Genomic DNA, 16,588 nt, shown 5'->3' with positions numbered 1-16,588 from the left:
TCGGGGAGGCTTTGTACATGTATTTCTTAAAAATGAGGAGGGAAGTATGTCTGCAGGCGCGTTTCCTGTGTTGGAGTCACCAGCAGCTCACGCCTCATTGCTCCCGTCTCCTCCAGCTGTAATTAAGCCAGAGACACCAGGCACTGCTGCCTGCCCAGCTCCAGTCTCAGCACAATAATCAGCCCTCAGTTAAATGAGGAGGATAAATACAGGCAGACCGGGACTCCAAGGACAACAGCCCCCGGTTACCGTCCTCCACACACCCGGACCACCACCCAGCTGCCTTGGTCGCTGAGCAGTCAGAGGATGGACAGAACATGCAGGGCCTCCTTGGTGGGAAGCCACGGACAGGTGGGGCCCCCCACGCAGGGCCTCAGTTTTCTCGTCTGTAATATGGGGGAGCAGACAAGTCCCCCACGTTACCCTCTGCAGGCCTCGCTGTGGTCCTCTCCACTTTAGCCGTCACCTCTTGGCCTCCTGAGTCAGACCTGCAGAGGCAGGCCCGGGAATCTGCACTTCCCGAGATGCCCCAGGGAGCCCCTCCGTGGAACCACGTGTGCCAACGCCTGGGAGGAGGGCAGGTGGCCAGAGGATCCTGGGGTCCCTCTCCCAGCCCAACCCCACCCCCAGGCCCTGTGGCTGCTCCCCCTCTGCAAAGGCACCAGGAGGGAGGTCAGGCCCTGGCGGAGCCAGCGACGCAGGTCAGTGCCCCGGGCAAGTGGGTGCTGCGGTGGCCTCGGGCCACAAGGGGGCAGAGGCGGCCAGCGAGGCCGCAGCCTTCGCTCAGGTGAGCCGGGTCCGCTCCGCTGCGCTGCGCGCCGGGGTCCTGCACCCACGCTCTTCGCTGCAGAGGAGACCCCGGGGGGGCAGGGTCGGGCGGGGGCCTCTCCGTGTGGCCTGGGTGGTCCTCGGGTCCTCAGCCCCTGCCCCCGCCTCTTCTGGAAAGCTCCTCACAACGCTGCCCGGCCCTGCTGCCTCCCAGCCCCGACACAGGAATCCCATCTCACTCCAGCGCCCGCCCTCCCCTTCCACGGTGCAGGCGGCTTCATCCCTGCTGAGTCTAATTCCACCCTCATTCGCCCCATTTCACAGAAGGAGTAAACTGAGGCCGAGAGAGGGCAGGGGCTGGAGCCAAGGCCCTCCCTTCTGGAGCAGCAATCCTAGAATTGGGAAACTTTGCCTTTTGTTGTGGTAAGAAATGCTGTTGAGAATTTCTTAATTCCCCTTTGGAAAAGACAGGTTGTGCTGTGTGCAGAAATCGTTATTCAAAAATTACAGACTCTAGTTGTTTCTATGGAAACATTTTTTCACCTTATGCAAATGAAGCAAGAGGCATGAAAACAATGCCTTCCCTTTCTGCCCCCACCCACCAACTTTCTTTTTGGAACCTTGAAAAGCTGCTGCTGAAAGTTTCGTCCTCTGTAGGGGTGCTGAAGGCGGCCTCTGACACTGTGGGGAGAGTTTGCTTCATTAACTCGGGTACCTTTGTGACCCTGGGCCGAGCCGAGATTCAGGGTTCCCCGGCCAATTACTCTGAGGCCCAGCTCCATTTACTCCCACTCTGATCATTACAGAGTGGTGGGTGGCAAATGTCACTCCAGAGTGTCTCCCCTGCCCCCTTGAAGGGGAACCCCTGCTTCCCACCAGGATTCCTTCAGGAAGCCCCACAGCAGGAGGGAAACCCCCACCGCTCAGAGCACCCATCGTTTACCCAGCCTGGACTGGCATTCTGTTGAGGAGCCAACCTCTGCACCCACTCCTGCACTCATCTCTGCCTCCACGGGGGCTCCCAGAGCCAAGGGACAGGAATGTTGGGCATATCTTTCCTCTGGTTTTGATTCAAGCCCCCACATTGGTGCCTTCCAACTATGTGGCCTTGGACAAGTCTCTGCCTCTCTGAGCCTCGTTTTCTCCTCTGTCGCCTCCACCCTGCTTAGTTGGGGGTGATAGCACCCACCTTGCAAGGTTGCAGGGAGGGTGACATGGAACGACCATCTTCGCTACTTAGCGCACAGTAGGGATTCAATGTGTAGGAATTCCCCAAGCTGTTCCTAGAGGAGCGGGGAGCCAGGGTGAGAAGAGGCTCGCTGGTGTGTGTGCTGCGTGGGATGTGGCCGCCCCCGGGGAAATTTGCTCGAAGCCACCCGAGAACTCCATCCCCAGCTGTTTGTGGCCGGGGCGGCCACCAGGAGGCAGTGTCTCCCAGCAGCCAGAGCGCCAAATTTGTAGCCCAGAGACCTGGGTTCAAGCTCCGACTCAGAGGTGTCTTCACTGGGTGATGTTGGAGACTATTTCCCCTCCCCAAGCCTCCATTTTCTCATCCACAGGGAGCCACATCATCTGCACACCCCACAGGCTGCGTGGGGACCACAGCTAAAGGCTGTGGGAAGTGGGCAGATGTACCCTGACTGACACAAAATTGGTACCAAGAGTGGTTCCAGGTGATGGATGGGATGTGGGGATTGGTTTGGTCATGCCTTTGGGCTTGAACACAAAGCTGAGCTCCTTGCCAATGGGAAATGGGATGTTAGTGACCCCCATATGCAGCAGCATTGCCATTAATCAACTATCACCTGCCGTTGATTGCGATGAAGTGGCTCCTAAGGAACCCACGTGGCTCCTGAACTTGACCATTATGGCAGTAACGATGACTATAAACATTTTGGTGAGGTGTGGATTCTTTTGAGTGTATGCAAGCTCTTACAAAGAGAAAATGAAAAGCTTGGATCCGTTAGCCTTCAGCTCAAGTCACAGTCTGAGAACCAGCGAGCTTCGGTGACAGCTGTAAAAGAGGCTCTTATTTCATTTAGCTGCAGGGCTGATGCTGATGAAAATCAGACACAAGCTTTAATTGTGCAGGCTGCTGAGGTATAACAATTGAATTCATGCGCTCAACAAGTTTCTTATGTGAAAGTTAGAGCCCTGATTAGTGAAGAATCAGATCTCAAAACTTGGAATGAAAACATCTGATTGGATCCAAATAAGACCATCAATCTTGAGTCCCCAAGTCACACGGAGCCTCCTTTGCAAGTGGAGGCAGCTACCCATCTCATGTCAGAAGAGACTGGCTCTCCTCTGCTTGAAAACCATGGGATAAACTCCCCCAGGGCAGATGCCCTGGAAGGAGGTGCCCATTCATCTCGAGATCCATCACAGCCACCCTGTTGCCACTAGACCCACAGCTGGGCTCCAATCCCAGCATGCTGCAGGGGCAAGTACACACTTTACCACCAAAAGAATTACAAGACTTTGCTTATATATGTGGGCAGAAACCTGGGTACCACGTGCAGAGTGGATTCTAAGGGTGTTAGATCACAGAGGTAGAAATATTAATACAACATTAGACCAGGCCAAATGTTTTGGCATAGCTGCACTTACTAGAAAATCTGAATCCAATGTGCTAGTTTGTGTAACTATGCATTAATCATCTATTGCCATGTATCAGATTACCACAAACTTCAAGGCTTACAACAGCACACACTTTTAATCTCACGGCTTCTATGGGGTAGGAACCTGGGCATGGCTGACGTGGCTCCTCTGGGCCAGGATTCTCACAGGGCAGCAATCCAGGTGTCAGCCAGAGCTGCAGTCTCATCGGAAGGGTTCCCTGGGAAACCATCCACTTCCAGGCACACGAGGTTGTTGCAGGAGTCAGTTCCCTGCAGGCTGTTGGGCTGAAGGCCTCAGTTACTAGGTGGCCCTGGCTGAAGGCTGCCCTCATGGACCTCTTCAGCATGGTCACTTACTTTACCAAAGCCTGCATGCTGAGAAGGCAACTGAGAGCCTGCTACCACCTTACAGAAGCTAATCACAGCAGTGACCGCCCATCAGCTTGGTCATATTCTGTTGGTTCGAAGCATGTCACAAGCCCACCTATACTCAAAGGAAGGGAGTTACATAAAGGAATGAACAGCAGGAGACAGGGATCATTGGAAGTTCTCCTGCCACCAGCAGAAGGTGGATCTAACAGATTATTTGGCTGGTTCTTGACTAAAGCTTGGACTCACCCGTGACCTTCAGGTAATGAGATTGAGATGGCAGAGCTTCCCTGGCATGAGGCGGAGGAGGGAACCGAAAGGCTTAGAGTATAGGAATGCTGGGCTGGATCTATCAGGTGAAACCTGCACACCCATCCCTCTGCTATGTTCTGCAAGAGGGCCCAGGAGACACTTCCTTCACTGAGGAATTGAAAAATACAGTGGTGAGTGGCACGTCCGCATCCCTGAAAATCTCTGTGGTTGCAGTCCTTTTTAGACCAGGCATGACAGCAGAGGATGCTGCCACCGAGCTGCATGCCCTGATTTCAGTGGGAATGATGAGATTGCAGAGCGGCAGAAGCCAAGTGGCATCATCACTTCACTGCCAAAGACAAAGTGGGTACATCCAGCATCACGGACAGCAGGGACGCACAAGCAATCAACATGCCTTGGCCCACACAGATCTTTGGTGGTGACTAATTCATCATGGTGTCCCTGGGAAGAAAGAGATGGGCAGCCTGCTACAGCCTTAGTTTAAACAGGAAACACAACCGGGAGAGCGCAAGGCCTGGTAGCCTCAAGTCTGACTTGAGTTGTTGCAATGAAGTATCATGGCTTCTTACCCGACTTCCAGATCTCAGCAAATGCACAGACCCTGGGTGACTTGGTTGAACGGAGGCCAGCATGGCTGTGCACATTGTCAACCTTCCTCCAAGCCATTTCCAGGGGGACCTGTGGCCTTTTACTACAGGGAGTGTGCAACAGGGGAAGGAAATGCCTAGATGGTTTGAGGATTGCTAGACAGTGGTTCTGAACTAACACTAATTCCTGAGGGCCCAAAATTCCACTATGCCCCAGCAATCTAAAAGGAGGTAGACAGTGGGAAGATGATAGATGGAGTCTTAACTCAGGTCTGGTTCACAGTAGGCCCAGTTGGTCCATGGACCCCATCCCCACCAGTGGTTATCTGTCCAGCTCTTAAATGTATAATTGGAGGAGACATACTTAGCAACTGTCAGCTTCCCTGCATTGGCTCTGTGACCCATGTGGTGAGGGCCATTATCACAAGAAGGACTTAGTGGAAATCCCTGAAACTTCCACTTCCATCCAAGTGAGTGAACCAGAAGCTATACTGTATCCCAGGGGAATTTGAGAGATTAATGTCACTTACAAGAAGCAGAGGTGTTCATACCTACCACACTCCATGGAGCTTCCCAGTTTGTACTGTTCAGAAGTCAGGTGGAACCCTGCCACCATCAGACACAGCAATGGTTTCTCTGAATTGGAAGATGAGGCTATCACCTGGCTGCTTTGGATTCCTTAAGCCACTGAATCAACACAAAAAGAAAAGGAAAGAAATGACTCTACTCGCTGGAGTGATTGATCCTGATTAGCAAGGGGAAACTGGGCTGCTGCTGCACAATGAGGACAGGGAGGAAAGTATCTGAAACGCAGAGGATTCTCCAGGGTACCTCTTTTAGTTCTCCTGTGACCAATAGTAATGGTGTGTTAGCCTGTTTGCTATAACAAAATACCACAAATTGAATGGCTTATAAACAACCGAAATTGATTTCTCACAGTTCTGGAGCCTGGAAAGTCCAAGATTAAAGCACCAGCAGATTCAGTGTCTGGTGAGGGCCTGCTTCCTCATAGACAGCACCTTCTCGTTGTGTTCTCACATGGTGGGAGGGGTAAAGAGCACTCTGGGTTTTTTTTTTTTAAGTAAAGGCACTAATCACAGTCATGAGGGCTCTGCCCTCATCATCTAATCTCCTGTTTTAGTCCATTTTGTGTTGCTATAACAGACTATCACAGACTAGGTAATTTATTATAAACAGAAAGGTGTTTGGCTCAAGGTTCTAAAGGCTGAGAAGTCCAACAGCATGGCGCCAGCATCTGGTGATGGCCTTCGTGCTGTGTCATCCCACGGTGGAACGCAGAAGAGCAAGGGCAAGAGTGAGGGAGGAAGGGGATCCAAACTCACTTTTATAACACACCCACTCTCATGATAGCTAACTCATTCCCACAATAATGACATTAATCCATTCATGAAGGCAGAGTCCTCATGACCTAATCACCTTTTATCAGACCCTGTCTCCCAACATTGTTGTATTGGGTATTAAGTTCCCAAGACACAAACTTTGGGAGACACATTTAAACCATAGCATCTCCCAAAGGTCTCATCACCTAACACTGCCGCCTTGGGGGCGAAGATTTCAGCATATGAATGTTGGAGGGACATAAACATTCACTTCATAGCATTTTTCTCTTGGCCTCCCAAATTTAATGTGCTTTTTGCATGCAAAATACATTCATTCCATCCCAATTGCCCAAAACATCTTAACTTGTTCCAGCATCAACTCAAAAGTCTAAAGTTCAAAGTCTCATGTAAATATCATCTGTATCAGATATGGATGAGACCCAAGGTATGATTCATTCTGAGGCAAATTGCTCTCCAGCTGGGAGCCTGTGATATCAAACATGTTATGTGCTTCCTAAATACAATGGTAGAACAGGCATAGGCTAGACATTCCCATTCCCAAATGGAAAAATAGGAAAGAAGGAAGGAGGGACGGGTCCCGGCCAAGACCAGAAACCTTAAGGCTCAAAAATAATCTGCTTTGGCTTGGTGATCTGCCCTCCAGACTCACTGGGGTGGGGATCCTGCCTGTTGGACACACAGTGGTGGTGGCCCTGCCCCCATGGCTGTGCTGGGCACACCCCATACTACAGCTCTCACAGGTTGGGATTTCATGCCTGTGACACTCCCAGGTTAGAATCACATTCCAATGGCTCTGCTGATCTGGGTTTGTGGAGATGGTCCCACCCCCTGGCTGTGGTGGGTATTATTCTGGTAGGGGCTGTCTATGATGGTCTTGTCCCTTCAGTGTTTCTCTCTCTGGGCCCTGAGGCCCCTTGGGGCATCCTTTGAAATCTAGAGGGAGGCAGCCAAGCCTCTACAGCTTTGCTGGGCACAGTGTATGCCACACTAGGGCCTGCAGAAGCCACAGCTGGGGTGGATAAGGAGCTCAGCAATGGAATGCGTGGAGGGAAATGGAAGCTGCCATACAGTATGGCAGTGGCGGTGGCCCCTCCTTTGATATCATTCTGCCCTCCAGGGCCTAGTACTCTGGGCCTGTGAGGGAAAGGACAGACCCCAATTCTTCCATCATTTTGGACAACAGGTTCTGGCTTCTGTTCAGATCAAGCTTGTCCGACCCATGGCCCATGGGCCTCACGTGGCCCAGGACAGCTTTGAAGCCCAACACAAATTCATAAACTTTCCGAAGACATTATGAGCTTTTTTTTTTTTTTGCAATTTTTTTTAGTACATCAGCAATGGTTAGTGTTAGTGCATTTTATGTGTGGCCCAAAACAGTTCTTCTTCCAATGTGGCTCAGGGAAACCAAAAGATTGGACACCCCTGGTTTAGATGGTTGACTAATCTCTCCTGTTGTCTTAATGAATAGATCCTGGCTTCTGTTGAGATGGCCAACCCATACTTATCTCTTTTTTTTTTTTTTTTTTTTTTTGAGATGGAGTTTCTCTCCTGTCACCAAGGCTGGGGTGCAATGGTACAATCTTGGCTCACTGCAACCTCCGCCTCCTGGGTTCTAGTGATTCTCCTGCCTCAGCCTCCTGAGTAGCTGGGACTACAGGCATGTGCCACTACGTCTGGTGAATTTTTGTATTTTTAGTAGAGACAGGATTTTGTCATGTTGGCTGGGCTGATCTCGAACTCCTGACCTCAGGTGATCCACCTGCCTTGGCCTCCCAAAGTGCTGGGATTACAGGTATGAGCCACCGTGCCCAGCCCATATTTATCTATTTATCAGTCATTTAGCCACATCCTTGTTCTCTCTCCAATATGTTTTGTCATTTTTTCCAATATGGATAGGCTGAAAATTTTCCAACTGTTTAAGTTCTGCTTCTCTTTTGATTGACAATTCTGTCTTTGAATCATTTCTGTTTTCTCACGTTTTACTATAAGCAGTCAAGAGAAACCAGGCTACACCTTCAACACTTTGCTTAGAAATTTCCTCTATCAAATATCCAATTTCATTGCTCACAGGCTCTACCTTCCGCAAAACACTAGAACATGAACACAATTCAGCCAAGTTCTTTGTACTTTGTAACAAGGGTGGCCTTTCCTTCCTTGTCCAATGATACATTTCACCTTCTGTCTGAGTTCATCAGAATGGCCTGTACCATCCATATTTCTACCAACCTTCTGTTAATGACTGCTTAGGTATTCTCTAAGAAGCTGGAGGTTTTTCTGCAGCTCTGCTCCTCCCCGTCTGGGCCCTCACTAGAATTCGCCTTATGGTCCACTCACAGCAATGTAGGCTTTTCCTAGAATGCACCTCAAAACTCTTGGCAGTCTGTACCCATTATCCAGTTTCAAAGCCACTTCCACATTTTTAGGTATGTGTTACAGCAGCACCATAACAATTTTCTGTCTTAGCCCATCTTGGCTGCTATAACAAAATACCATAAACTAAGTGTCTTATAAATAACAGAAATGTATTTCCCATTGCTCTAGAGGCTGATAAGTACAAGATCAAGGGGCTGGCAGATTTGGTGTTTGGTAAAGATCTGATTCCTCCTAGACAACATCTTCTTGCTGTATCCTCACGTGGTGGGAGTGGGAAACTAGCTCTCCGGATTTCATTTGTAAGGGCACTAATACCCGTGAGGAGCGCTCACCTCTCAAAGGCCCCACTTCCTAATACCATCACCTAGGGGTTTCGGATTTTAAAGTTTGGATTTTGCAAACATTCAGATCCTAGCAAATGGTTAATGGAAAAGTAAAGAAACCAAAAACGTGCATGGTGACAGAGGACTCACAGCCTTCACGAAGGGAGACTAGGCTCACTCCACTAGTTAGAGGCCAGGTGAGGTTCTGGCTAAGGACAGGGGAAGTATAGAATGGGTAGTTGAAGAAGGAAGCCATTGATATCAATTCTAACCTCACAACTACCTTACAGAAATGAGTCCCATGGTAGCTATTTTCTACTTGTTTGTTTTATGTACATACTTATCTGTATCGGCTAATCTTTTTTTTTGAAACAGGGCCTCACTTTGTTGCCCAGGCTGGAGTGCAGTGGTGTGATTACTGCTCGCTACAGCCTCAACCTCCCAGGCTCAAGTGATCCTCCCACCTCAGCCTCCCAAGTAGCTGGGACCACAGGCAAGTACCCACCATGCCTGGCTAATTTTTTAAACTTTATGTAGAGGTGGGGTCTTCTTATGTTGCCCAGGCTGGGCTCGAACTCCTGGGCTCAAGTGATCCACCTGGTCCAGCCTCCCAAAGTGCTGGGATTACAGGTGTGAGCCACCACACCCAGCCTAGACTAATTATTTTCTTCCCCCTCCTTTCCATTTTTATTTTATATCCAAACTGTTGGAAGTTAACTTCACAGTTTAGTGTGTAGGTAATAAAATATTTAGTGGAAATGCAAATGAATTTGAGGAGTAATTCACATAGTCAGTGACAGAAACACTGGCTGCTGGACTGCATGTCTCCTCGTTTCAGAGAGAGGGCAGAAACTGTCATGTGTAAGATCTGTAGCTGCATCTTGTTAGGTGGAGATATAAAGTTGTTTTGCTGCTGTACAGGAGTGCGAATGTGTGTAGTACACATGGAAGGTGAGTAGCCAAAGGGGTGGACCGTGCCAGTTATCAATTTATTGTCTCCCAGCTCCGAATCTGCCCTGCATTGGCTGTTGTATTAAAAAATGAGCTGGTGCCTTTGTGATTTTCTTTGCCTGCCGACACCACGTTAAGCTTTGTCAGCAGAGGGCGCTGGAGAGACAGGACAGGAGGCAGGGATTTTCCCTCCTGGTACTGGGCGGTGGCTGGGCAGGCTCCTGCAGTGTGGGCGGCCTCTCCAGCAGTGCGGTGAACGCAGTTGGCAGCTTCCCTCTGCTCTCTCTAGGGTGGGTTTGTAGCAGATATCTCCTCATGAACAGCCTCCCCAGCACCCTAAAGGGTGGATTTCCAGCAAGCTCTGTTGGTGCAGCCCACAGCCACATCCACTAAGCCACAGCTGTGCCCTCCCCACTGAGCCCTGGTCGGGGGAGGGTCTTCCTTGGCTGCTGTATCTCAGAACTGGGGTAGCAACTGCTCCTTATACCTGCAACCGCCAGGTTCTTTCAAGTTCCCTTCACTCCTTACTACCCAGTCCCTCATTACTGCAGAGCCCCGTTATAATCAATCATCTATCAACTTGCCTTGATCAGATTACTGTGTGGATTCTGTCTGCTGTCTGGAGTCTGGCTGCTACACTGAGCTGAAAACCAGGAAGTTAGGGCATGGCTTAGAATGATTTCAACTGCAGTAAGTTCTCCTTAAGAGGTAACCATGTGCCGGTCACCGCACCCCGAGATACAGCCATCAAAGGGGCATGGTCTCTGTCCTGGCAAGTTTACAACCAAGGGGGATAGACAGTCACTAGGCAAAGTGTCACAGGCAAAGATGTGGCTGCACTAGAAAATGTCCTATAGTGTTAAGAACTGTGAAGCAAAGTTAAAAGGGCAATTCAACACAGTGGCCATGGCTGGGAGTGGGCAGCAACTCTGGGGGGTGTTCAAGGAAGGCCTCTGTGTGGAGGTGACGTTTGAGCTGAGACTGAAGAAGTGCAAGGAAAGACCGGGGCGGAGGGATCATTTCTGGTGCAGAAATAGCGATTGCAAAGGCCCCGAGGTGAGCATTGATCTGGCATTTTTGTGCAACAGAAAGAAGACCAGGAGTTCCAGGAAAACAGGAGGAGGAAGTGGTAGAGAATAGGTCTGAGATAAGACAAGGGACAGAGGATGGGGGCCTTGCAGGCCAGAGCAGATGTTATTTGAAGTCAGTAGAAAGTCCCTGGAGGGGTTTAATCCAAATATGCATAAAGAACGATTTTTTAAATGTGAAGGTTCCCTTTAGCAGGATGGGGGGAAAGTGGGGGACATTGCGCCCCATTAGTGCTGTATTGCAGCATGTTACCGTGGCTATTGCTGTTATGGTGAACACCTTGTGCGTGTTTTGTTCCCACAGTCATCAGCTTTACAGCTCCCTCCTCCAGGCAGTCTTCTCAGACCTTCACTGGCCAAGCTCATCGCCTCGTCTTTGCTCTGCAGTTCCACCCCAAGCCTCTTGTGCTCTCCCTGGCTGCTCTCATTCATTCACAGTGTAGATATCTGTTTCCTGGTCAGTCCCCTGCCCCTTCCTGTCTCTGCCACTGGGATGCCACCCACTCAGTGAGGACAACATCAACCAGCACACTGAGGTCAAGCTAAATGAGGCCGGGCACAGTGGCTCACGCCTGTAATCCCAGCACTTTGGGAGGCGGAGGCGGGTGGATCACTTGAAGTCAGGAGTTCGAGACCAGACTGGCCAACATGGTGAAACCCCATCCCTACTAAAAATACAAAAATTAGCCGGGCATGGTGGTGTGCACCTGTAATCCCAGCTACTCGGGAAGCTGAGGCAGGAGAATCGCTTGAACCTGGGAGGCGGATGTTGCAGTGAGCCGAGATTGTGCCATTGCAGCCTAGGCGACAGAGAGAGACTCCATCTCAAAAAAAACAACAACAGACTAAATGAATACAGCTGACACCATACCTCATACCAGGAATGTCCAACCAAAACAGCAGAAATAAGACCCTGTGAGATAGGCAGGGTGGCAAGTGCTCCTGTCCCCATTGTACAGAGTAACAAGACCAAGGTCCAGAGAGGTGCTCAGGGTCACACAGCACATGGGTGGTGCCAACTCCAGGGTCAGTGCCACAGCACTTGGCCTCTCTGTACCTCCTGTGTAGGAGCAAGGCACACAGCTCTCTTGCTGGTGCAGCTGGGGAAACCGAGGCCAAGTCCCAGACCACCCAGCTAGGGGGAGCGTGTGCCTCTCACACTCAGGTTGGTGTGACTGAGAGTGACCAGGCACCGGGCTGGATTGCCAGGGCAGGGGAGGGCAGGTCAGGCTGTCTCTGGCCAAGAGGGACGCAAGGGCGGGGGAGGGCAGGTCAGGCTGTCTCTGGCCAAGAGGGACACAAGGGCTAGAAAATCATTACAGGCGGATGAATTATTCACAGTGCTGTCAACCTCCTCAGGCCCCGACTGCGCTGAACAGTCCAGCGCATCTTATTACCCATGTGTGATGGCCTCTTTCTCTGTCTCAGAAGAAAGCGATTCAACACCATCAAATATTAATTTGGGGTGGCAGACACAGTGGCCACTCACATACTGGCCCTTCAACACTGCCCCAGCAGTCACAGATGACGCCAACCCAGGAACCAGAGACGTGGCCAGCAGGGCCCAAGAGGGCACAACTTTCCTCCAGCCCAAAGCACAAGGCCCCCACGCGACAGCTTCAAACCTCAGTCCATAACCTCAGGCGCACCGGAAATGCTACTTACTTTGTTTTCCTAAAATGGAGCTTCATGTTGATTTTGCACACTGTTCTCAGTCTTAGTTTGGGGTCCCTGTCTCTAACCCTGGTCCTTCCCGGGGCTAAGGATCAGAGGAGCCCTGGGGTCTGTACTAGTTTCCCGCAGCTGCCTTAACAAAGTGCCACAGACTGAGGGACTCAAGCAACAGAAATCTATTCTCTCGGGGTTCTGGAGGCTAGAAGTCTGAGATTGAGGTGTTACCAGGGTCACGCTTCTCTGGAGGCACTAGGGGAGATTGCTGTCTGGCGTCCAAGTCTGGTAACTGTACTCTCTGAAGTCTGGTAACTGCTGGCAACCTTTGACTATGGACAGGTCATCCCCATTTCTGCCTCTGTCTTCATATGGCTTCTCCTCCCCAGGTGTGCCCCTGTGGCCTCTCCTCTTCTTTTCTTTTTTCTTTTTTTTTTTTTTTGAGATGGACTCTTGCTCTTGCTCTGTCACCCAGGCTGGAGTGCAGTGGTGCAATCTCAGCTCACTGCGACCTCCGCCTCCCAGGTTCAAGTGATTCTCTTGCCTCAGCCTCCCGAGTAGCTTGGATTACAGGTGCCCACCAGAATGCCTGGCTAATTTTTGTATTTTTAGTAGAGATGGGGTTTCACCATGTTGGCCAGGCTGGTCTTGAACTCCCGACCTCAGGGATCCTCCCTCCTCGGCCTCCCAGAGTGGTGGGATTACAGGTGTGAGCCACCGCACTGGGCCTCTCTCCTCTTATAAGAACACCAGTCCTTGGATTAGGGCCCACCTTATTCTGATATGACCTCGTCTAACTGAATGACATCTGCAATGCCCCTCTTTCCCCCAGGCCTGTCTCTCCATGTCCCAGGTCCCCTGGATTGGAGTTACCTACTCATGTGCCTGCCCCTCAGGGTCACCTCCCTGGAGTGGGGCCCAGCTCTCTATCACCAGCTTCAGCCCAGGTAGGGGCTCCAACAGTGTAAGCTGTTATCAAGATCAGTTTGCTTCCTAGCCCTTCCTCTTCTGCCCTGGGCCCCCCACACTGTCCTCATGCCCCTCCACCTTGAGCCGGCCCCTGCCCCCTCAGTCCTCCCCCTCTGGTCCTCATTCATCCTGAGCCCAGGCCCATGACCTCAATGCCCCCTGGCTTCTAAATAATGACACCTTCCACACCCTCATCTCCTCCCTCCTCCCTAGTCCCCTTCTCCCCTGGCCTGGGCTGGTGACTTGGTGAGGAGGATACAGGGATGAGTCTGGAGCTGTCCAGAGGCCAGTGGGAGCAGCTGATCTGTAAAGAGACAGCACAGGGCGCTGCGGGGCCAAGGGAGCCTGAGGAGTACAGCGTGGGGTGGTCAAAGAAGGCCTCCCTGAGGCTTCATGGGAGGGCTGGACATAGCCAGGAACAAGGAGGGTGTCCGGGAGCAATGGCTGGAGACAGAACCGCTGCCAATAGTCAGGTGTGTCTGTCTGCAGCACTGAGGGCCTTGAAGTCAGGCTGGGGAGGGAGCAGGGCGGTCCAGGGGAGCCCCCATGCCCAGCAGGCAGGGCCTGGCCAGATCTGCACTACATCCAAATAGAGGCAGCGCTGTCAGGCAGCTGAGATGCAGCGGGGACTGGAAGCAGAAGATGCAGGGGGAGGAGAGCTGAGGCCCAGCAAGTCGCAGTGGTGTGGCCACCAGGAGCTTAGCCTCAGAGCCAAACTGGCCAGAAGCCAAGGTCAGCAGCCATACATCTCTGGCATGGGATCCTGTGCAGATCACTAATGCCTCATGCCTCAGTTTTCTTATCTGTAAAATGGGGATAAAGAAGCAGTTTGAATGACACCTGGTGCTTGTTAAGTTCTTAACAAGTGTTACCAACTTCCCTTACTGCTTGTTATTAATTACCTTATTAAATCCTCCCAGCAACCCGTGGGAGTAGCCCTCTTTAGCCCCAACTACAGTTGAGGAGACTGACTAGCAGAGGGAGTGAGCTGCCCAGAGTCCCTGGGAGTGCTGAGCATTTCCTTCATGCCAGCCACAGGACTGTGTCCTCTCCGCCCAGCCTTCCAGAGCAGGACAAGGACTGTGTCCTCTCCGCCCAGGCTTCCAGAACAGGACAAGGACTGTGTCCTCTCCGCCCAGGATTGCAGAGCAGGACAAGGACTGTGTCCTCTCCGCCCAGGCTTCCAGAGCAGGACAAGGACTGTGTCCTCTCCGCCCAGGCTTCCAGAGCAGGACAAGGACTGTATCCTCTCCGCCCAGGCTTCCAGAACAGGACAAGGACTGTGTCCTCTCCGCCCAGGCTTCCAGAGCAGGACAAGGACTGTGTCCTCTCCGCCCAGGCTTCCAGAACAGGACAAGGACTGTGTCCTCTCTGCCCAGGATCGCAGAGCAGGACAAGGACTGTGTCCTCTCCGCCGAGGCTTCCAGAGAAGGACAAGAACCGTGTCCTCTCCGCCCAGACTTCCAGAGCAGGACAAGGACTGTGTCCTCTCTGCCCAGGATTGCAGAGCAGGACAAGGACTGTGTCCTCTCCGCCGAGGCTTCCAGAGAAGGACAAGAACCGTGTCCTCTCCGCCCAGACTTCCAGAGCAGGACAAGGACTGTGTTCTCTCCACCCAGGCTTCCAGAGCAGGACAAGGACTGTGTCCTCTCTGCCCAGGATTGCAGAGCAGGACAAGGACTGACCTGGGGAGCCTGCGGTGGCAGCTGCGATGGCCTCCTGCAGGCCAGGATCCACTTAACCCAGAGCGTCGGCTTGGTGGCTGGGAGCCTGTGCGAGGCAGGACGTGGTCTCCCACCACCAGGGTGTCACCTGGCGATTTTAACCACAGTGCACGCGTGAGCCACAGTCTGTTTGTATCTACATCTTTGTTGAACACACTCATTCCTTTATGCAACAAAAGTTTGTCAAGGCCCTATGTGGGGCAGGCATCCCTCCACACACTGGGACACAGAAGTGAACAGACAGACCCAGGTCCGGTGGATGAGACAGAAATAAGCAAGTCATTGCCCCATTCGTTCATTCATGACGTGCGAAGCCAGCCGGGGAGATGTGGGGCACAAGAAGCCCACAGCAGGGGGGCTCTAGAAGGCTCCCTGGAGGCAGAAACAGCTAGAAAGAGGGTGACCAATGAGAGGAGGAGATAGCCGGGCAGTGGAGGGGGCTCTGCAGGGCAGAGGGGGCAGCCCTGATGTTTTTTCCTCTCTGGATGTGGGCCCGCGCCCTGACAGTGCCCGTCACCAGGTGTGCTCACCCTGACGTTCACAAGTTGGTTGAGGGGCTCCTCCATGTCAGGCTCTGCATGGGCTCGGGGACATGCAGGTAGAAGCCACGACCTGCCTTCCAAGACTGCCCCCAACGCGTTCTCCCTCCCGCTCCCTTTCTCGCAGTGCCCCATCTGCCATATGGCTCAGCCTTGAGGATTCTTGCTCTGGTGGGGGGTGGGTACCACTGAGAAACGAGGGCATCGTTGGGGTTGGGAGATGGAGCCTCTGACCTAGAAGCCTCCAGAGTGTTCTGGAAACTTGGCCAAGCCCTGGGAAGTCCCCATGGAGCTACTCAGGTGGGGTCTACAGGATGGCAGAGGGAGGCGTCTTGGGCAGACCCTGCACGTTAGGCCTTACAGCCAGCAGCAGATCCTCACCACTCCACCACCAGCCTGGGCAGTGCATCCTCTACCCTGAAGCCGGTGAGGTATAAAAAGCCAGCTCCCACTACGTTATGCCCCTGCTTAAAAGTCTTCATGGATCCCCACTGCTCCCAGCAAAGAGGTCAACTCCCAAAATTCCTGGGCCCTTCTCCTGTCCCAACCTCACATGCTTCACCCTCCCTGGAAGGCTCATTTCCACCTCGTCTGTCTTAGACTCCTCTGCATCCCCCAAAGGCCCTCTCAGTATGCCCTCCTCTGGGGTGCCCTCCTCTGGGAAGCCCTCCCTGACTTCCTTCCTAGCAAACCACAGTCCCTTGTGCTCAGCTCTGCTCCAGCCCAGAGCTCAGGGAATAGGACCTGTCTCGCTCCGCATCATCTCCCCCTTGGACTTTCAGTTTCTCAGGGGCAGGGGCCGTTGCTGCCCTGTCTCTCCTAGCACTGCTGCCCCTGTCTCCCCTGGCGTTGCTGCCCCTGTCTCCCCTGGCATTGCTGCCCCTGTCTCCCCTGGCATTGCTGCCCCGTCTCCCCTGGCATTGCTGCCCCTGTCTCCCCTGGCATTGCTGCCCCTATCTCCCCTGGCATCCTCT

At 52.3% G+C, this 16,588-nt stretch overlaps 1 long non-coding RNA gene across 1 annotated transcript in view; it reads right to left on the bottom strand.

Annotated features, from left to right (window-relative positions):
* Positions 1-5,172: 5,172 nt before the first annotated feature.
* LOC134729024 (uncharacterized) overlaps positions 5,173-16,588 on the bottom strand; it is a 32,581-nt gene continuing 21,165 nt past the window's right edge. Inside the window, exon 3 of the long non-coding RNA XR_010109855.1 lies at positions 5,173-5,305. This is a non-coding gene — a long non-coding RNA (uncharacterized LOC134729024). The remainder of the gene's footprint in view (positions 5,306-16,588) is intronic.

This window comes from Pan paniscus, chromosome 15 (genome assembly GCF_029289425.2).
Source record: "Pan paniscus chromosome 15, NHGRI_mPanPan1-v2.0_pri, whole genome shotgun sequence".
Taxonomy (NCBI): Eukaryota; Metazoa; Chordata; class Mammalia; order Primates; family Hominidae; genus Pan; species Pan paniscus.
This window is presented reverse-complemented; position numbering and strand designations above follow the sequence as displayed.